The following is a 19,399-nucleotide window of genomic DNA, read 5'->3' as shown; positions in this document are numbered from 1 at the left end:
AGGTATAGGCCCAGACTGGGTAAGGACTGGAGTCAGGTATAGGCCCAGACTGGGTAAGGACTGGAGTCAGGTATAGGCCCAGACTGGGGAAGGACTGGAGTCAGGTATAGGCCCAGACTGGGTAAGGACTGGAGTCAGGTATAGGCCCAGACTGGGTAAGGACTGGAGTCAGGTATTGGCCCAGACTGGGTAAGGACTGGAGTCAGGTATAGGCCCAGACTGGGTAAGGACTGGAGTCAGGTATTGGCCCAGACTGGGTAAGGACTGGAGTCAGGTATTGGCCCAGACTGGGTAAGGACTGGAGTCAGGTATAGGCCCAGACTGGGTAAGGACTGGAGTCAGGTATAGGCCCAGACTGGGTAAGGACTGGAGTCACGTATAGGCCCAGACTGGGTAAGGACTGGAGTCAGGTATAGGCCCAGACTGGGTAAGGACTGGAGTCAGGTATAGGCCCAGACTGGGTAAGGACTGGAGTCAGGTATTGGCCCAGACTGGGTAAGGACTGGAGTCAGGTATAGGCCCAGACTGGGTAAGGACTGGAGTCAGGTATTGGCCCAGACTGGGTAAGGACTGGAGTCAGGTATTGGCCCAGACTGGGTAAGGACTGGAGTCAGGTATAGGCCCAGACTGGGTAAGGACTGGAGTCAGGTATAGGCCCAGACTGGGTAAGGACTGGAGTCAGGTATTGGCCCAGACTGGGTAAGGACTGGAGTCAGGTATTGGCCCAGACTGGGTGAGGACTGGAGTCAGGTATCGGCCCAGACTGGGTGAGGACTGGAGTCAGGTATAGGCCCAGACGGGGTGAGGACTGGAGTCAGGTATTGGCCCAGACTGGGTGAGGACTGGAGTCAGGTATTGGCCCAGACTGGGTGAGGACTGGAGTCAGGTATTGGCCCAGACTGGGTAAGGACTGGAGTCAGGTCTTGGCCCAGACTGGGTAAGGACTGGAGTCAGGTATAGGCCCAGACTGGGTGAGGACTGGAGTCAGGTATTGGCCCAGACTGGGTAAGGACTGGAGTCAGGTATTGGCCCAGACTGGGGAAGGACTGGAGTCAGGTATCAGCCCAGACTGGGTAAGGACTGGAGTCAGGTATTGGCCCAGACTGGGTAAGGACTGGAGTCAGGTATCGGCCCAGACTGGGTAAGGACTGGAGTCAGGTATTGGCCCAGACTGGGTGAGGACTGGAGTCAGGTATTGGCCCAGACTGGGTAAGGACTGGAGTCAGGTATAGGCCCAGACTGGCTGAGGACTGGAGTCAGGTATCGGCCCAGACTGGGTGAGGACTGGAGTCAGGTATTGGCCCAGACTGGGTAAGGACTGGAGTCAGGTATCGGCCCAGACTGGGTGAGGACTGGAGTCAGGTATTGGCCCAGACTGGGTAAGGACTGGAGTCAGGTATTGGCCCAGACTGGGTGAGGACTGGAGTCAGGTACAGGCCCAGACTGGGTAAGGACTGGAGTCAGGTATAGGCCCAGACTGGGTTAGGACTGGAGTCAGGTATTGGCCCAGACTGGGTAAGGACTGGAGTCAGGTATTGGCCCAGACTGGGTGAGGACTGGAGTCAGGTACAGGCCCAGACTGGGTAAGGACTGGAGTCAGGTATAGGCCCAGACTGAGTAAGGACTGGAGTCAGGTATTGGCCCAGACTGGGTAAGGACTGGAGTCAGGTATAGGCCCAGACTGGGTAAGGACTGGAGTCAGGTATAGGCCCAGACTGGGTAAGCACTGGAGTCAGGTATAGGCCCAGACTGGGTGAGGACTGGAGTCAGGTATAGGCCCAGACTGGGTGAGGACTGGAGTCAGGTATGGGCCCAGACTGGGTAAGGACTGGAGTCAGGTATCGGCCCAGACTGGGTAAGGACTGGAGTCAGGTATCAGCCCAGACTGGGTAAGGACTGGAGTCAGGTATTGGCCCAGACTGGGTGAGGACTGGAGTCAGGAATTGGCCCAGACTGGGTAAGGACTGGAGTCAGGTATCGGCCCAGACTGGGTGAGGACTGGAGTCAGGTATAGGCCCAGACTGGGTGAGGACTGGAGTCAGGTATTGGCCCAGACTGGGTGAGGACTGGAGTCAGGTATTGGCCCAGACTGGGTGAGGACTGGAGTCAGGTATTGGCCCAGACTGGGTAAGGACTGGAGTCAGGTATTGGCCCAGACTGGGTAAGGACTGGAGTCAGGTATAGGCCCAGACTGGGTAAGGACTGGAGTCAGGTATTGGTCCAGACTGGGTAAGGACTGGAGTCAGGTATTGGCCCAGACTGGGTAAGGACTGGAGTCAGGTATAGGCCCAGACTGGGTAAGGACTGGAGTCAGGTATAGGCCCAGACTGGGTAAGGACTGGAGTCAGGTATAGGCCCAGACTGGGTAAGGACTGGAGTCAGGTATAGGCCCAGACCGGGTAAGGACTGGAGTCAGGTATTGGCCCAGACTGGGTAAGGACTGGAGTCAGGTATTGGCCCAGACTGGGTAAGGACTGGAGTCAGGTATAGGCCCAAACTGGGTAAGGACTGGAGTCAGGTATTGGCCCAGACTGGGTAAGGACTGGAGTCAGGTATAGGCCCAGACTGGGTAAGGACTGGAGTCAGGTATTGGCCCAGACTGGGTAAGGACTGGAGTCAGGTATTGGCCCAGACTGGGTAAGGACTGGAGTCAGGTATAGGCCCAGACTGGGTAAGGACTGGAGTCAGGTATAGGCCCAGACTGGGTAAGGACTGGAGTCAGGTATAGGCCCAGACTGGGTAAGGACTGGAGTCAGGTATAGGCCCAGACCGGGTAAGGACTGGAGTCAGGTATTGGCCCAGACTGGGTAAGGACTGGAGTCAGGTATTGGCCCAGACCGGGTAAGGACTGGAGTCAGGTATAGGCCCAGACCGGGTAAGGACTGGAGTCAGGTATTGGCCCAGACTGGGTAAGGACTGGAGTCAGGTATAGGCCCAGACCGGGTAAGGACTGGAGTCAGGTATTGGCCCAGACCGGATAAGGACTGGAGTCAGGTATAGGCCCAAACTGGGTAAGGACTGGAGTCAGGTATAGGCCCAGACTGGGTAAGGACTGGAGTCAGGTATAGGCCCGGACTGGGTAAGGACTGGATTCACTAATAGGCCCAGACTGGGTAAGGACTGGAGTCAGGTATAGGCCCAGACTGGGTTAGGACTGGAGTCAGGTATAGGCCCAGACTGGGTAAGGACTGGAGTCAGGTATAGGCCCAGACTGGGTAAGGACTGGAGTCAGGTATAGGCCCAGACTGGGTGAGGACTGGAGTCAGGTATTGGCCCAGACTGGGTAAGGACTGGAGTCAGGTATTGGCCCAGACTGGGTAAGGACTGGAGTCAGGTATAGGCCCAGACTGGGTAAGGACTGGAGTCAGGTATCGGCCCAGACTGGGTAAGGACTGGAGTCAGGTATAGGCCCAGACTGGGTAAGGACTGGAGTCAGGTATAGGCCCAGACCGGGTAAGGACTGGAGTCAGGTATAGGCCCAGACTGGGTAAGGACTGGAGTCACGTATAGGCCCAGACTGGGTAAGGACTGGAGTCAGGTATTGGCCCAGACTGGGTGAGGACTGGAGTCAGGTATTGGCCCAGACTGGGTAAGGACTGGAGTCAGGTATAGGCCCAGACTGGGTAAGGACTGGAGTCAGGTAAAGGCTCAGACCGGGTAAGGACTGGAGTCAGGTATAGGCCCAGACTGGGCAAGGACTGGAGTCAGGTATTGGCCCAGACCGGGTAAGGACTGGAGTCAGGTATTGGCCCAGACTGGGTAAGGACTGGAGTCAGGTATTGGCCCAGACCGGGTGAGGACTGGAGTCAGGTATTGGCCCAGACTGGGTGAGGACTGGAGTCAGGTATAGGCCCAGACTGGGGAAGGACTGGAGTCAGGTCTTGGCCCAGACTGGGTAGGGACTGGAGTCAGGTATTGGCCCAGACTGGGTGAGGACTGGAGTCAGGTATTGGCCCAGACTGGGTGAGGACTGGAGTCAGGTATTGGCCCAGACTGGGTGAGGACTGGAGTCAGGTATTGGCCCAGACTGGGTGAGGACTGGAGTCAGGTATTGGCCCAGACTGGGTAAGGACTGGAGTCAGGTATAGGCCCAGACCGGGTGAGGACTGGAGTCAGGTATTGGCCCAGACTGGGTAAGGACTGGAGTCAGGTATAGGCCCAGACTGGGTGAGGACTGGAGTCAGGTATTGGCCCAGACTGGGTGAGGACTGGAGTCAGGTATTGGCCCAGACTGGGTAAGGACTGGAGTCAGGTATAGGCCCAGACTGGGTAAGGACTGGAGTCAGGTATAGGCCCAGACTGGGTAAGGACTGGAGTCAGGTATTGGCCCAGACTGGGTAAGGACTGGAGTCAGGTATCGGCCCAGACTGGGTAAGGACTGGAGTCAGGTATAGGCCCAGACTGGGTAAGGACTGGAGTCAGGTATCGGCCCAGACTGGGTAAGGACTGGAGTCAGGTATAGGCCCAGACTGGGTAAGGACTGGAGTCAGGTATTGGCCCAGACTGGGTAAGGACTGGAGTCAGGTATTGGCCCAGACTGGGTAAGGACTGGAGTCAGGTATAAGCCCAGACTGGGTAAGGACTGGAGTCAGGTATAGGCCCAGACTGGGTAAGGACTGGAGTCAGGTATAGGCCCAGACTGGGTGAGGACTGGAGTCAGGTATAGGCCCAGACCGGGTAAGGACTGGAGTCAGGTATTGGCCCAGACTGGGTAAGGACTGGAGTCAGGTATTGGCCCAGACCGGGTAAGGACTGGAGTCAGGTTTCGGCCCAGACCGGGTAAGGACTGGAGTCAGGTATTGGCCCAGACCGGATAAGGACTGGAGTCAGGTATAGGCCCAGACCGGGTAAGGACTGGAGTCAGGTATTGGCCCAGACCGGGTCAGGACTGGAGTCAGGTATTGGCCCAGACTGGGTCAGGACTGGAGTCAGGTATAGGCCCAGACTGGGTGAGGACTGGAGTCAGGTATTGGCCCAGACTGGGTAAGGACTGGAGTCAGGTATTGGCCCAGACTGGGTAAGGACTGGAGTCAGGTATAGGCCCAGACTGGGTAAGGACTGGAGTCAGGTATAGGCCCAGACTGGGTAAGGACTGGAGTCAGGTATAGGCCCAGACCGGGTAAGGACTGGAGTCAGGTATTGGCCCAGACTGGGTAAGGACTGGAGTCAGGTATTGGCCCAGACTGGGTCAGGACTGGAGTCAGGTATAGGCCCAGACTGGGTAAGGACTGGAGTCAGGTATTGGCCCAGACCGGGTAAGGACTGGAGTCAGGTATAGGCCCAGACCGGGTAAGGACTGGAGTCAGGTATTGGCCCAGACCGGGTAAGGACTGGAGTCAGGTATTGGCCCAGACTGGGTAAGGACTGGAGTCAGGTATCGGCCCAGACTGGGTGAGGACTGGAGTCAGGTATAGGCCCAGACTGGGTGAGGACTGGAGTCAGGTATTGGCCCAGACCGGGTAAGGACTGGAGTCAGGTATAGGCCCAGACCAGGTAAGGACTGGAGTCACGTATAGGCCCAGACTGGGTCAGGACTGGAGTCAGGTATTGGCCCAGACCGGGTAAGGACTGGAGTCACGTATAGGCCCAGACTGGGTAAGGACTGGAGTCAGGTATAGGCCCAGACCGGGTAAGGACTGGAGTCAGGTATAGGCCCAGACCGGGTAAGGACTGGAGTCAGGTATCGGCCCAGACCGGGTAAGGACTGGAGTCACATATAGGCCCAGACTGGGTAAGGACTGGAGTCAGGTATAGGCCCAGACTGGGTAAGGACTGGAGTCAGGTATTGGCCCAGACTGGGTGAGGACTGGAGTCAGGTATTGGCCCAGACTGGGTGAGGACTGGAGTCAGGTATAGGCCCAGACTGGGTAAGGACTGGAGTCAGGTATAGGCCCAGACTGGGTAAGGACTGGAGTCATGTATTGGCCCAGACTGGGTAAGGACTGGAGTCAGGTATAGGCCCAGACTGGGTAAGGACTGGAGTCAGGTATAGGCCCAGACTGGGTAAGGACTGGAGTCAGGTATAGGCCCAGACTGGGTAAGGACTGGAGTCAGGTATAGGCCCAGACTGGGTAAGGACTGGAGTCAGGTATAGGCCCAGACTGGGTGAGGACTGGAGTCAGGTATAGGCCCAGACTGGGTAAGGACTGGAGTCAGGTATAAGCCCAGACTGGGTAAGGACTGGAGTCAGGTATTGGCCCAGACCGGGTAAGGACTGGAGTCAGGTATTGTCCCAGACTGGGTAAGGACTGGAGTCAGGTTTCGGCCCAGACTGGGTGAGGACTGGAGTCAGGTATAGGCCCAGACTGGGTAAGGACTGGAGTCAGGTATTGGCCCAGACTGGGTAAGGACTGGAGTCAGGTATAGGCCCAGACTGGGTAAGGACTGGAGTCAGGTATAGGCCCAGACTGGGTAAGGACTGGAGTCAGGTATAGGCCCGGACTGGGTAAGGACTGGAGTCACTAATAGGCCCAGACTGGGTAAGGACTGGAGTCAGGTATAGGCCCAGACTGGGTAAGGACTGGAGTCAGGTATAGGCCCAGACTGGGTGAGGACTGGAGTCACTAATAGGCCCAGACTGGGTAAGGACTGGAGTCAGGTTTAGGCCCAGACTGGGTAAGGACTGGAGTCAGGTATAGGCCCAGACTGGGTAAGGACTGGAGTCAGGTATCGGCCCAGACTGGGTGAGGACTGGAGTCAGGTATTGGCCCAGACTGGGTAAGGACTGGAGTCAGGTATTGGCCCAGACTGGGTAAGGACTGGAGTCAGGTATTGGCCCAGACTGGGTAAGGACTGGAGTCAGGTATAGGCCCAGACTGGGTAAGGACTGGAGTCAGGTATCGGCCCAGACTGGGTAAGGACTGGAGTCAGGTATCGGCCCAGACTGGGTAAGGACTGGAGTCAGGTATCGGCCCAGACCGGGTAAGGACTGGAGTCAGGTATAGGCCCAGACTGGGTAAGGACTGGAGTCAGGTATTGGCCCAGACTCGGGTAAGGGCTGGAGTCAGGTATAGGCCCAGACTGGGTAAGGACTGGAGTCAGGTATTGGCCCAGACTGGGTAAGGACTGGAGTCAGGTATAGGCCCAGACTGGGTAAGGACTGGAGTCAGGTATTGGCCCAGACTGGGTAAGGACTGGAGTCAGGTATAGGCCCAGACTGGGTAAGGACTGGAGTCAGGTGTAGGCCCAGACTGGGTGAGGACTGGAGTCAGGTATAGGCCCAGACTGGGTGAGGACTGGAGTCAGGTAAAGGCTCAGACCGGGTTAGGACTGGAGTCAGGTATAGGCCCAGACTGGGCAAGGACTGGAGTCAGGTATTGGCCCAGACCGGGTAAGGACTGGAGTCAGGTATTGGCCCAGACTGGGTAAGGACTGGAGTCAGGTATTGGCCCAGACTGGGTGAGGACTGGAGTCAGGTATTGGCCCAGACTGGGTGAGGACTGGAGTCAGGTATAGGCCCAGACTGGGTAAGGACTGGAGTCAGGTCTTGGCCCAGACTGGGTAAGGACTGGAGTCAGGTATTGGCCCAGACTGGGTGAGGACTGGAGTCAGGTATTGGCCCAGACTGGGTGAGGACTGGAGTCAGGTATTGGCCCAGACTGGGTAAGGACTGGAGTCAGGTATTGGCCCAGACCGGGTGAGGACTGGAGTCAGGTATTGGCCCAGACTGGGTAAGGACTGGAGTCAGGTATAGGCCCAGACTGGGTGAGGACTGGAGTCAGGTATTGGCCCAGACTGGGTGAGGACTGGAGTCAGGTATTGGCCCAGACTGGGTAAGGACTGGAGTCAGGTATTGGCCCAGACTGGGTAAGGACTGGAGTCACCTATAGGCCCAGACCGGGTAAGGACTGGAGTCAGGTCTTGGCCCAGACTGGGTAAGGACTGGAGTCAGGTATTGGCCCAGACTGGGTAAGGACTGGAGTCAGGTATTTGCCCAGACTGGGTAAGGACTGGAGTCAGGTATTGGCCCAGACTGGGTAAGGACTGGAGTCAGGTATAGGCCCAGACTGGGTGAGGACTGGAGTCAGGTCTTGGCCCAGACTGGGTGAGGACTGGAGTCAGGTATTGGCCCAGACTGGGTGAGGACTGGAGTCAGGTATAGGCCCAGACCGGGTAAGGACTGGAGTCAGGTATTGGCCCAGACTGGGTAAGGACTGGAGTCAGGTATTGGCCCAGACTGGGTAAGGACTGGAGTCAGGTATTGGCCCAGACTGGGTAAGGACTGGAGTCAGGTATTGGCCCAGACTGGGTAAGGACTGGAGTCAGGTATTGGCCCAGACTGGGTAAGGACTGGAGTCAGGTATTGGCCCAGACTGGGTAAGGACTGGAGTCAGGTATTGGCCCAGACTGGGTAAGGACTGGAGTCAGGTATTGGCCCAGACCGGGTAAGGACTGGAGTCAGGTATTGGCCCAGACCGGGTCAGGACTGGAGTCAGGTATAGGCCCAGACCGGGTAAGGACTGGAGTCAGGTATAGGCCCAGACTGGGTAAGGACTGGAGTCAGGTATAGGCCCAGACTGGGTAAGGACTGGAGTCAGGTATTGGCCCAGACTGGGTAAGGACTGGAGTCAGGTATTGGCCCAGACTGGGTAAGGACTGGAGTCAGGTATTGGCCCAGACTGGGTAAGGACTGGAGTCAGGTATTGGCCCAGACTGGGTAAGGACTGGAGTCAGGTATTGGCCCAGACTGGGTAAGGACTGGAGTCAGGTATTGGCCCAGACTGGGTAAGGACTGGAGTCAGGTATTGGCCCAGACTGGGTAAGGACTGGAGTCAGGTATTGGCCCAGACTGGGTAAGGACTGGAGTCAGGTATTGGCCCAGACTGGGTAAGGACTGGAGTCAGGTATTGGCCCAGACTGGGTAAGGACTGGAGTCAGGTATTGGCCCAGACTGGGTAAGGACTGGAGTCAGGTATTGGCCCAGACCGGGTCAGGACTGGAGTCAGGTATAGGCCCAGACCGGGTAAGGACTGGAGTCAGGTATAGGCCCAGACTGGGTAAGGACTGGAGTCAGGTATTGGCCCAGACTGGGTAAGGACTGGAGTCAGGTATTGGCCCAGACCGGGTAAGGACTGGAGTCAGGTTTTGGCCCAGACTGGGTAAGGACTGGAGTCAGGTATTGGCCCAGACTGGGTGAGGACTGGAGTCAGGTATAGGCCCAGACCGGGTAAGGACTGGAGTCAGGTATTGGCCCAGACTGGGTAAGGACTGGAGTCACGTATAGGCCCAGACCGGGTAAGGACTGGAGTCAGTTATCGGCCCAGACTGGGTAAGGACTGGAGTCAGGTATTGGCCCAGACTGGGTAAGGACTGGAGTCAGGTATTGGCCCAGACACGGGTAAGGACTGGAGTCAGGTATTGGCCCAGACTCGGGTAAGGACTGGAGTCAGGTATCGGCCCAGACTGGGTAAGGACTGGAGTCAGGTATTGGCCCAGACTGGGTAAGGACTGGAGTCAGGTATTGGCCCAGACCGGGTCAGGACTGGAGTCAGGTATAGGCCCAGACCGGGTAAGGACTGGAGTCAGGTATAGGCCCAGACTGGGTAAGGACTGGAGTCAGGTATTGGCACAGACTGGGTAAGGACTGGAGTCAGGTATTGGCCCAGACCGGGTAAGGACTGGAGTCAGGTATTGGCCCAGACTGGGTAAGGACTGGAGTCACGTATTGGCCCAGACTGGGTGAGGACTGGAGTCAGGTATAGGCCCAGACCGGGTAAGGACTGGAGTCAGGTATTGGCCCAGACTGGGTAAGGACTGGAGTCACGTATAGGCCCAGACCGGGTAAGGACTGGAGTCAGTTATCGGCCCAGACTGGGTAAGGACTGGAGTCAGGTATTGGCCCAGACTGGGTAAGGACTGGAGTCAGGTATTGGCCCAGACTCGGGTAAGGACTGGAGTCAGGTATTGGCCCAGACTCGGGTAAGGACTGGAGTCAGGTATCGGCCCAGACTGGGTAAGGACTGGAGTCAGGTATTGGCCCAGACTCGGTAAGGACTGGAGTCAGGTATAGGCCCAGACTCGGGTAAGGACTGGAGTCAGGTATAGGCCCAGACTGGGTAAGGACTGGAGTCAGGTATCGGCCCAGACTGGGTAAGGACTGGAGTCAGGTATTGGCCCAGACTGGGTAAGGACTGGAGTCAGGTATAGGCCCAGACTCGGGTAAGGACTGGAGTCAGGTATCGGCCCAGACTGGGTAAGGACTGGAGTCAGGTATTGGCCCAGACTGGGTAAGGACTGGAGTCACTTATAGGCCCAGACTGGGTGAGGACTGGAGTCACGTATAGGCCCAGACCGGGTAAGGACTGGAGTCAGGTATTGGCCCAGACTGGGTAAGGACTGGAGTCAGGTATAGGCCCAGACTGGGTGAGGACTGGAGTCAGGTATTGGCCCAGACTGGGTGAGGACTGGAGTCAGGTATAGGCCCAGACTGGGTGAGGACTGGAGTCAGGTATAGGCCCAGACTGGGTGAGGACTGGAGTCAGGTATTGGCCCAGACTGGGTGAGGACTGGAGTCAGGTATTGGCCCAGACTGGGTAAGGACTGGAGTCAGGTATAGGCCCAGACTGGGTGAGGACTGGAGTCAGGTATTGGCCCAGACTGGGTGAGGACTGGAGTCAGGTATAGGCCCAGACTGGGTGAGGACTGGAGTCAGGTCTCGGCCCAGACTGGGTGAGGACTGGAGTCAGGTATTGGCCCAGACTGGGTGAGGACTGGAGTCAGGTATTGGCCCAGACCGGGTAAGGACTGGAGTCAGGTGTAGGCCCAGACTGGGTGAGGACTGGAGTCAGGTATTGGCCCAGACTGGGTGAGGACTGGAGTCAGGTATTGGCCCAGACCGGGTAAGGACTGGAGTCAGGTATAGGCCCAGACTGGGTAAGGACTGGAGTCAGGTATTGGCCCAGACTGGGTAAGGACTGGAGTCAGGTATTGGCCCAGACTGGGTAAGGACTGGAGTCAGGTATCGGCCCAGACCGGGTAAGGACTGGAGTCAGGTTTCGGCCCAGACTGGGTAAGGACTGGAGTCAGGTACAGGCCCAGACTGGGTAAGGACTGGAGTCAGGTATTGGCCCAGACCGGGTAAGGACTGGAGTCAGGTATTGGCCCAGATTGGGTAAGGACTGGAGTCAGGTATTGGCCCAGACTGGGTAAGGACTGGAGTCAGGTATAGGCCCAGACTGGGTGAGGACTGGAGTCAGGTATAGGCCCAGACTGGGTAAGGACTGGAGTCAGGTATTGGCCCAGACTGGGTAAGGACTGGAGTCAGGTATAGGCCCAGACCGGGTAAGGACTGGAGTCAGGTATTGGCCCAGACTGGGTAAGGACTGGAGTCAGGTACAGGCCCAGACTGGGTAAGGACTGGAGTCAGGTATAGGCCCAGACTGGGTAAGGACTGGAGTCAGGTATTGGCCCAGACTGGGTAAGGACTGGAGTCAGGTATAGGCCCAGACTGGGTAAGGACTGGAGTCAGGTATTGGCCCAGACTGGGTAAGGACTGGAGTCAGGTATAGGCCCAGACTGGGTGAGGACTGGAGTCAGGTATTGGCCCAGATTGGGTAAGGACTGGAGTCAGGTATTGGCCCAGACCGGGTCAGGACTGGAGTCAGGTATAGGCCCAGACTCGGGTAAGGACTGGAGTCAGGTATTGGCCCAGACTGGGTAAGGACTGGAGTCAGGTATAGGCCCAGACTGGGTAAGGACTGGAGTCAGGTATTGGCCCAGACTGGGTCAGGACTGGAGTCAGGTATAGGCCCAGACTGGGTAAGGACTGGAGTCAGGTATTGGCCCAGATTGGGTAAGGACTGGAGTCAGGTATTGGCCCAGACCGGGTCAGGACTGGAGTCAGGTATTGGCCCAGACTGGGTAAGGACTGGAGTCAGGTATAGGCCCAGACTGGGTAAGGACTGGAGTCAGGTACAGGCCCAGACTGGGTAAGGACTGGAGTCAGGTATTGGCCCAGACCGGGTAAGGACTGGAGTCAGGTATTGGCCCAGATTGGGTAAGGACTGGAGTCAGGTATTGGCCCAGACTGGGTAAGGACTGGAGTCAGGTATAGGCCCAGACTGGGTGAGGACTGGAGTCAGGTATAGGCCCAGACTGGGTAAGGACTGGAGTCAGGTATTGGCCCAGACTGGGTAAGGACTGGAGTCAGGTATAGGCCCAGACCGGGTAAGGACTGGAGTCAGGTATTGGCCCAGACTGGGTAAGGACTGGAGTCAGGTACAGGCCCAGACTGGGTAAGGACTGGAGTCAGGTATAGGCCCAGACTGGGTAAGGACTGGAGTCAGGTATTGGCCCAGACTGGGTAAGGACTGGAGTCAGGTATAGGCCCAGACTGGGTAAGGACTGGAGTCAGGTATTGGCCCAGACTGGGTAAGGACTGGAGTCAGGTATAGGCCCAGACTGGGTGAGGACTGGAGTCAGGTATTGGCCCAGATTGGGTAAGGACTGGAGTCAGGTATTGGCCCAGACCGGGTCAGGACTGGAGTCAGGTATAGGCCCAGACTCGGGTAAGGACTGGAGTCAGGTATTGGCCCAGACTGGGTAAGGACTGGAGTCAGGTATAGGCCCAGACTGGGTAAGGACTGGAGTCAGGTATTGGCCCAGACTGGGTCAGGACTGGAGTCAGGTATAGGCCCAGACTGGGTAAGGACTGGAGTCAGGTATTGGCCCAGATTGGGTAAGGACTGGAGTCAGGTATTGGCCCAGACCGGGTCAGGACTGGAGTCAGGTATTGGCCCAGACCGGGTCAGGACGGCAGGTTTCCTTCCCCTTAAAGGGACATGAGTGAACCAGTTGGGTGTTCACCACACCGGGCGGGAGGTCAGCTCAGCACGGGCCCGGAACGGAGCCTGGGCCTTTCCTGGAATGCGTGTGGGGTGCTCAGTCCCGCACCGGGTGGGAGATCAGCCCACCCGGCACGAGATGGAGCCTGGGCCTTTCCTGGAACCTGTTGGGAGACCCTGGTCTTTGAGTTATCTTTGTCTGGGGTCCCCTCTCACCTCCTCCCCCTTTGACCTGCCTCCGACAGAGAAACTGATCACCCCCGAGATGTTCGCTGAGATCCTGTGCGACGACCTGGACCTGAACCCTCTGAACTTTGTGCCAGCCGTCGCCTCGGCTATTCGGCAGCAGGTGGAGTCCTACCCGATGGAGAGCCTCCTGGAGGACCAGACAGACCAGAGGGTCATCATCAAGGTAAACCCCCCCACCTTCGCCTCCTCCTCCTCCTCCCCGTCCTCGCGCGCCCATCGCTTTCACCACCTGCGGGGTGGTCGGGGCGGGGTTGCTGGGAAGTACGGGCCTCGAGCCCCACTCCGGACAGTCTCTCCCCGCCGAGTGAGGGGGTGAAGGGTTCGAGCCCCACTCCGGACAGTCTCTCCCCGCCGAGTGAGGGGGTGAAGGGTTCGAGCCCCACTCCGGACAGTCTCACCCCCTCCCCGAGTGAGGGGGTGAAGGGTTCGAGCCCCACTCCGGACAGTCTCTCCCCGAGTGAGGGGGTGAAGGGTTCGAGCCCCACTCCGGACAGATTCTCCCCCCGAGTGAGGGGGTGAAGGGTTCGAGCCCCACTCCGGACAGACTCTCCCCCCAAAGTGAGGGGGTGAAGGGTTCGAGCCTCACTCCGGACAGTCTCACCCCCTCCCCGAGTGAGGGGGTGAAGGGTTCGAGCCCCACTCCGGACAGTCTCTCCCCCTCCCCGAGTGAGGGGGTGAAGGGTTCGAGCCCCACTCCGGACAGATTCTCCCCCCGAGTGAGGGGGTGAAGGGTTCGAGCCCCACTCCGGACAGTCTCACCCCCTCCCCGAGTGAGGGGGTGAAGGGTTCGAGCCCCACTCCGGACAGATTCTCCCCCCGAGTGAGGGGGTGAAGGGTTCGAGCCCCACTCCGGACAGTCTCTCCCCGAGTGAGGGGGTGAAGGGTTCGAGCCCCACTCCGGACAGTCTCACCCCCTCCCCAAGTGAGGGGGTGAAGGGTTCGAGCCTCACTCTGGAGAGTCTCACCCCCGCCCCGAGTGAGGGGGTGAAGGGTTCGAGCCCCACTCCGGACAGATTCTCCCCCCGAGTGAGGGGGTGAAGGGTTCGAGCCTCACTCCGGACAGTCTCACCCCCCCGAGTGAGGGGGTGAAGGGTTCGAGCCCCACTCCGGACAGTCTCACCCCCTCCCCGAGTGAGGGGGTGAAGGGTTCGAGCCCCACTCCAGACAGACTCTCCCCCCCAAGTGAGGGGGTGAAGGGTTCGAGCCCCACTCCGGACAGATTCTCCCCCCGAGTGAGGGGGTGAAGGGTTCGAGCCTCACTCCGGACAGTCTCTCCCCGCCGAGTGAGGGGGTGAAGGGTTCGAGCCTCACTCCGGACAGTCTCTCCCCGCCGAGTGAGGGGGTGAAGGGTTCGAGCCTCACTCCGGACAGTCTCTCCCCGCCGAGTGAGGGGGTGAAGGGTTCGAGCCCCACTCCGGACAGTCTCTCCCAGAGTGAGGGGGTGAAGGGTTCGAGCCCCACTCCGGACAGACTCTCCCCCCGAGTGAGGGGGTGAAGGGTTCGAGCCCCACTCCGGACAGTCTCTCCCCGAGTGAGGGGGTGAAGGGTTCGAGCCCCACTCCGGACAGTCTCTCCCCGAGTGAGGGGGTGAAGGGTTCGAGCCCCACTCCGGACAGTCTCACCCCCTCCCCGAGTGAGGGGGTGAAGGGTTCGAGCCCCACTCCAGACAGTCTCTCCCCGAGTGAGGGGGTGAAGGGTTCGAGCCTCACTCTGGACAGACTCTCCCTGAGTGAGGGGGTGAAGGGTTCGAGCCTCACTCCGGACAGTCTCTCCCCGCCGAGTGAGGGGGTGAAGGGTTCGAGCCCCACTCCGGACAGTCTCTCCCCGCCGAGTGAGGGGGTGAAGGGTTCGAGCCCCACTCCGGACAGTCTCTCCCCGAGTGAGGGGGTGAAGGGTTCGAGCCCCACTCCGGACAGTCTCTCCCCGCCGAGTGAGGGGGTGAAGGGTTCGAGCCCCACTCCGGACAGTCTCTCCCCGAGTGAGGGGGTGAAGGGTTCGAGCCCCACTCCGGACAGTCTCTCCCCGAGTGAGGGGGTGAAGGGTTCGAGCCCCACTCCGGACAGTCTCTCCCCGAGTGAGGGGGTGAAGGGTTCGAGCCTCACTCTGGACAGACTCTCCCTGAGTGAGGGGGTGAAGGGTTCGAGCCCCACTCCGGACAGTCTCTCCCCGCCGAGTGAGGGGGTGAAGGGTTCGAGCCCCACTCCGGACAGATTCTCCCCCCGAGTGAGGGGGTGAAGGGTTCGAGCCTCACTCCGGACAGTCTCACCCCCCCGAGTGAGGGGGTGAAGGGTTCGAGCCCCACTCCGGACAGACTCTCCCCCCAAAGTGAGGGGGTGAAGGGTTCGAGCCTCACTCCGGACAGTCTCACCCCCTCCCCGAGTGAGGGGGTGAAGGGTTCGAGCCCCACTCCGGACAGTCTCTCCCCGAGTGAGGGGGTGAAGGGTTCGAGCCCCACTCCGGACAGTCTCTCCCCGAGTGAGGGGGTGAAGGGTTCGGCCCCACTCCGGACAGTCTCACCCCCTCCCCGAGTGAGAGGGTGAAGGGTTCGAGCCCCACTCCGGACAGACTCTCCCCCCGAGTGAGGGGGTGAAGGGTTCGAGCCTCACTCCGGACAGTCTCTCCCCGCCGAGTGAGGGGGTGAAGGGTTCGAGCCCCACTCCGGACAGACTCTCCCCTGAGTGAGGGGGTGAAGGGTTCGAGCCCCACTCCGGACAGACTCTCCCCTGAGTGAGGGGGTGAAGGGTTCGAGCCTCACTCCGGACAGTCTCTCCCCTGAGTGAGGGGGTGAAGGGTTCGAGCCCCACTCCGGACAGTCTCTCCCCGAGTGAGGGGGTGAAGGGTTCGAGCCCCACTCCGGACAGTCTCTCCCCGAGTGAGGGGGTGAAGGGTTCGAGCCTCACTCCGGACAGACTCTCCCTGAGTGAGGGGGTGAAGGGAGTGAGCGGAGACTTGAATATCATTTCAAAATACTGGGGTGACGTCCAGCGAGGGGTGGAGTACCTGTTTCTGATTGGGTTCAACCGCTAGGGTAGGGGGGCTGTTTAACCGTGCATGAAGAACAGTAGGTGAACAGGGCATGTGGAGGGGGGGAGGACAGGGGGCGGGGAGAGGGGGGAGGACAGGGGGCGCGGAGAGGGGGAGGACAGGGGGCACGGAGAGGGGGGAGGACAGGGCGCGCGGAGAGGGGGGAGGACAGGGGGCGCGGAGAGGGGGGAGGACAGGGGGCGCGGAGGAGGGGAGGACAGGGGGCGCGGAGAGGGGGGAGGACAGGGGGCGCGGAGGAGGGGAGGACAGGGGGCGCGGAGAGGGGGGAGGACTGGGGGCGTAGAGGGGGGAGGGGGGAGGACAGGGCGGGCGGAGAGGGGGGAGGACAGGGGGCGGGGAGAGGGGGGAGGACAGGGGGCGCGGAGAGGGGGGAGGACAGGGGGCGCGGAGAGGGGGGAGGACAGGGGGCGCGGAGAGGGGGGAGGACAGGGGGCGCGGAGAGGGGGGAGGACAGGGCGTGCGGAGAGGGGGGAGGACAGGGGGCGCGGAGAGGGGGGAGGACAGGGGGCGCGGAGAGGGGGGAGGACAGGGGGCGCGGAGAGGGGGGAGGACAGGGCGTGCGGAGAGGGGGGAGGACAGGGCGGGCGGAGTGGGGGGAGGACAGGGGGCGCGGAGAGGGGGGAGGACAGGGGGCGCGGAGAGGGGGGAGGACAGGGGGCGCGGAGAGGGGGGAGGACAGGGGGCGCGGAGAGGGGGGAGGACAGGGGGCGGGGAGAGGGGGGAGGACAGGGGGCGCGGAGAGGGGGGAGGACAGGGGGCGCGGAGAGGGGGGAGGACAGGGGGCGCGGAGAGGGGGGAGGACAGGGGGCGGGAGAGGGGGGAGGACAGGGGGCGGGGAGAGGGGGAGAGGGGGGCCGGAGAGGGGGGGAGGGGGGGAGGGGGGAGGAGACAGGGGGCTGCGGAGAGAGGGGGAGAGGGGGGAGGACAGGGGCGGCGGGCGGAGGGCGGGGAGGACAGGGGGCGCGGAGTGGGGGAGGACAGGGGGCGTAGAGGGGGGAGGGGGGAGGGGGGGAGGACAGGGGGGGGGCGGGGAGAGGGGGGGAGGACAGGAGGGCGGGCGGAGGGCGGGGAGGACAAGGGGGCGGGCGCGGAGTGGGGGAGGAGGACAGGGGGGCGTAGAGGGGGGGAGGGGGGGGGAGGACAGGGCGGGCGGAGTGGGGGGGGAGGACAGGGGGCGGGGAGAGGGGGGGAGAGGACAGGGGGGGGCGGAGGGCGGGGAGGGACAGGGCGGGCCGAGGGCTGGGAGGACAGGGCGCGCAGAGGAGTGGCGTCCATAAAGGACAGGGCAGGGAGACTGCAGGCTCGGCTCCAGACTCGGGGCCAAATCCCGAGCCTACTTTTGGCGTGTAACCTCCTCCCCCTCCCGACCCCGCTGCCTGGGTCCCGCAACCGTCCTGCGAGTAATCCCCTCCTTTCTTTCCCCTCCCTCCCTCCCTCCCCACACACACACACGACCCCCCCTCCCCCCACTACTCCCGCAGCTCAACACCCACGTGGGGAACATCCTGCTGGTGGACCAGTTCGAGTGGGACATGTCGGAGAGAAGGACAACTCGCCCGAGAAGTTTGCGCTGAAGCTGTGCTCAGAGCTGGGGGCTGGGAGGAGAGTTCGTCACCACCATCGCCTACAGCATCCGAGGGCAACTCAGCTGGCACCAGAGAACGTAATGCCTTCAGGTCTGTTGGGATCACCAGTCTCGCCGCAGCAAAGGGCCAACCCGAGGGGCACCGCGGTGGTGCCTTCCGCCGCTGACCTCTCACCCTCGGGGACCTGGGGTCAAATCCAGCCCCAGGCTGAGGGGGGGCGAAGGGCTCCTCTCTCTCTACTGATGGGGGACCGGGTCAGAGGCTGACCCTTCACCTTTCACCCCGCCTGCCATACGCCTCCTAAGATTTATCTGAGTCCTGAGACTTAAGAACATAAGAAATAGGAGCAGGAGTCGGCCAATCGGCCCCTCGAGCCTGCTCCGCCATTCAATAAGATCATGGCTGATCTGATCCTAACCTCAAATCTAAATTCACGTCCAATTTCCTGCCCGCTCCCCGTAACCCCTCATTCCCTTTACTTCTAGGAAACTGTCGATTTCTGATTTTAAATTTATTCAATGATGTAGCTTCCACAGCTTCCTGGGGCAACAAATTCACAGACCTACCACCCTCTGAGTGAAGAAGTTTCTCCTCATCTCAGTTTTGAAAAGAGCAGCCCCTTATTCTAAGATTATGCCCCCTAGTTCTAGTTTCACCCATCCTTGGGAACATCCTTACCGCATCCACCCGATCAAGCCCCTTCACAATCTTATATGTTTCAATAAGATCGCCTCTCATTCTTCTGAACTCCAATGAGTAGAGTCCCAATCTACTCAACCTCTCCTCATATGTCCGGCCCCCTCATCCAGGGATTAACCGATTGAACCTTCTTTGTACTGCCTCGAGAGCAAGTATGTCTTTTCTAAGTATGGAGACCAAACTGTATGCAGTATTCCAGGTGCGGTCTCACCAATACCTTATATAACTGCAGCAATACCTCCCTGTTTTTATATTCTATCCCCCGAGCAATAAAAGCCAACATTGCGTTGGCCTTCTTGATCACCTGCTGCACCTGCAAACTAACTTTTTGATTTTTCTTGCACTCGGACCCCAGATCCCTTTGTACTGCAGTACTTTCCAGTTTCTCGCCATTAAGATAATAACTTGCTCTCTGATTTTTCCTGCCAAAGTGCATACCTCACATTTTCCAATATTGTATTGCATCTGCCAAATCTCCGCCCACTCACCCAGCCTGTCTATATCCCCCTGTAGGTTTTTTATGTCCTCCTCACTCTCTACTTTCCCTCCCATCTTTGTATCATCTGCAAACTTTGATATGTTTGCACTCGGTCCCCTCCTCCAAATCGTTACTTGTTTTTTGAATCTTAAAAACTGTCCTATTGCCGATATTCTTGGACAACCTCGATCTGTGATTAGGGCCAGCCGGCAAGAGAACAATATTAAATTGGTCTCTCATGACCTGTCAAACCAGGAATGGACGTGGGGGAGGCTGGACTAACTCAGGAGGCTCAAACCTGATCCCCGCAGCCGCTCCTCCGTTCCGTCTCCGTTGGAGCAAAGGCCGATTTTCTAACTCCCCAGGCGAGCAGCCATGGGAAGTGGCGCACAGTTCGAGAGTCGCCCACTCGCGATAAGCCGCTCGGGCCTCCGCGGGCGGATTGTCGAGGAGGCTTTGGCGCGTCGTGGCCTCGTGCGACAGGAAGCACGTCAGTCTGTGTGTGCTCGATCGCATGTCCCCTTCGGGCCTCCGGAGATTGAAGGTAATTGCATCCATCC

At 59.6% G+C, this 19,399-nt stretch overlaps 1 pseudogene; it reads left to right on the top strand.

Moving 5' to 3' along the window:
* Nucleotides 1-19,399, top strand: part of LOC137314430 (SWI/SNF-related matrix-associated actin-dependent regulator of chromatin subfamily B member 1-like) — a 43,962-nt pseudogene that overhangs the window by 14,777 nt on the left and 9,786 nt on the right.

This window comes from Heptranchias perlo, unplaced genomic scaffold, assembly GCF_035084215.1.
Source record: "Heptranchias perlo isolate sHepPer1 unplaced genomic scaffold, sHepPer1.hap1 HAP1_SCAFFOLD_504, whole genome shotgun sequence".
Lineage (NCBI taxonomy): Eukaryota > Metazoa > Chordata > Chondrichthyes > Hexanchiformes > Hexanchidae > Heptranchias > Heptranchias perlo.
The sequence above is the reverse complement of the archived record's forward strand: the minus strand, read 5'-3'. Positions and strand labels throughout refer to the sequence as shown.